General features: G+C 35.4%; 1 pseudogene; it reads right to left on the bottom strand.

The window, feature by feature from the left end:
* Positions 1-299: 299 nt before the first annotated feature.
* LOC109266624 (nuclear nucleic acid-binding protein C1D-like) lies at positions 300-742 on the bottom strand (annotated as a pseudogene).
* Between the last annotated feature and the right edge of the window lie 1,808 nt (positions 743-2,550).

A 2,550-nucleotide genomic window follows, 5' to 3' on the forward strand; every position in this document is an offset into this window, starting at 1 on the left:
GACAGATTCCCAAGGACAGGCCTGACATGGGGCTTGATCTCACCAATGGTGAGATCATAACCTGAGCCAAAATCAAGAGTCCAATGCCTAACTGACTGAGCCACCCAGGTGCCCCTGAAGAGGTGTCTTTTAGAAAATTTGTCTTTTCTGTCTGGAATCTTCTAAGAAATCACAAATTTCATAATATGTATTATGTGTATTTACTTTTACATATTACATAATATGTAATATGTATTATGTGTATTTACTTTCTTATTTTTACTTTTATAAATGCATTACTTTGGGGGAATGCATTTTTTTTAGTTTTTATTTTTTCCTTTATTGGCAACTTTGGATGCATTTTTAGGTTTTGGTTCCCAAAGGATATTTTTCACAAATCTTGAAGCTGCACCTCTACCCAGCTTGCCAGCCTTTTTCTTGTGTGTTGTTTCCTTAATTCTATTCATGTGTACTCTGATTCTTTCCAATTCCTGCTTTACTGGATATTCCTTAAGATTAACTTGCTGAGTTGCCAAATAAACCAAAAACAATGAATTTAATGTGTAAGCAGAAACTAAATCCACTTTTTCTATTCAAGAGGGTCCAACTTTAGCAACAACTCATTTCTAGAAACAGACATTATGGTCTTCAGCATCTCATCCACAGCACCAATGGAATTCTCAATTGTTGATAAATACTCCTGAATTTTTACTGAGTAGTCTTTGTTAATTTCCTCACCTGCCATTATGACCAGCTTGCTGGCCTTCTATTCCTGTCTATGGAGAGTGCAGTTTTTAATCTGAAGAATTTGTTTTATATTATGGAAAATTCTTAGCTATTGCTATTTTTTATATTTCCTCTTATCTAATTTTTGCATTTTACTTGTACTAAAATGCTAAAAATGAGCATCCATAAATACACTACCTTGCTTAAGAACCACAAACACTACCATGCTATAGAGTCAAACTTTGTTCTTCCCTGCTCTTGTCCCTTTCCTACTTATTTTTTAGTTTTGCATGACTTTTCAGGTATAAAGGTGATGTCATACTAAGTCTTCTTTGACTCACTAGTCCTAAAATCTAAAATTAGATTTCTAAAGTGAATCTATGTTGTTGAGGATATAGTTCATTTATTTCACTGTTATATACTATTCCATTGTAGGAATATATCATTCCATTCTCCTGCTGGGTTGTTTTGTGGGCTTTTTTTTTTTCCTGTTGTAATCAATCCTGCTATGGATATTTTTATGCAAATTTTCTGGCACATAAATGCAAGGGCTTCTCCAGGGTATGCATTTAAGAGTGAAATTGCCCATGTTGAACTTCAGAAAATTCCAAATCATTTTTCACAGTGATTGAGTCGATACACTATAGCTAGTAATGTGGAAAAGTTCCTGTTGTTTCCTATCTGTGCCTATATGCTATTATCAGACTTCTCGTTTGTTTGTTTTTGTTTTTGCTTTTATTTGTTTTGTTTTGCCAATCTAGTAGGTATAAAATGGCATTGTATTGTTGTTTTAATTTGGTTTCCAAGATTACTAATGTGATTAAACATTTTATCACATACTAATTTGCCATTTATGTTTCCTCTCTTATGAGATGCATGTTTATGTATTTCGACCATTTATCTGTTGAGTTTTGTGTCTTTTATTGTTGAAACATTCTATTTTAAATATATACTAATCCTTAATCCTTTGCTGATCATAGCTGTTAAGTATATCTTCTCCCTTGTATTGCTGCTTGTAGTTTTTTCTTTATTTTTTAGGTGGAAGCGATGGAACTAGATAATTTATTTTCCTCACCAGTTATAGCATGACAACAACTTCCTAACATGTGTTATAGTTAACTCTCAACTTTTTCTTAAAAAAAGGTTGCTTTACCCCTTCACCCACCATCATTTTGAAGGTCAGTTTTGTTTCCTTTCCTCTCCAAATGAAATTTGCCACAGAGCTCAAGCAGATCTTTCTTCTGACATCCTTTTCAAGTCTGTTAATAACATATAGTAGAGGTAGGGACAGGAAACAGTGTAAGTAGGGGCCACTACTCCTGAGGGCAGAACCAAAGAGTCACCCACTATTTTCAAGATTGACCTAAACTTCTTTGTCTTGGCTTTAGCAACATTGGCTTTAATATCTGGGGCCAGTATTTTACAACTTTTTGAGATTTATGATCTGTTTCACTTTGTCCATAGTTTTGCCTCATCATATGGACACCAAAATGTATGCATTCTTTTGGTTTACAGGTGTTTCTCTTCTGCCAACTCAGGAGTGCCTTGGCAGAGGCATACCTCATACTATGCTACCAATGGCATTCTATTTTAGATCTTCAGAACCTTCTGATTTCAGTTGCTCATGAAGCGTGAAATCTCCAGGAGCATCTAGTCGGACTTACTCTGAGCTAACTATTACATAGTGTGTGTTTGACCTGAGAAGGTTTACCTCTTGAGGCTGTTACCCGGGAGAGTGCTGATGAGGACCTTGGACTTCACTGTTCACTCCTTTAAGGATTGAGACTCCCCATCAGTAAATAGCCTGTAGCAATTGATTAGGAGGATGGTGTCCAGAAGGGGTGA

The sequence above is a fragment of the Panthera pardus genome, unplaced genomic scaffold, assembly GCF_024362965.1.
Source record: "Panthera pardus isolate Hobbes unplaced genomic scaffold, ASM2436296v1 HiC_scaffold_11, whole genome shotgun sequence".
Classification (NCBI taxonomy): domain Eukaryota; kingdom Metazoa; phylum Chordata; class Mammalia; order Carnivora; family Felidae; genus Panthera; species Panthera pardus.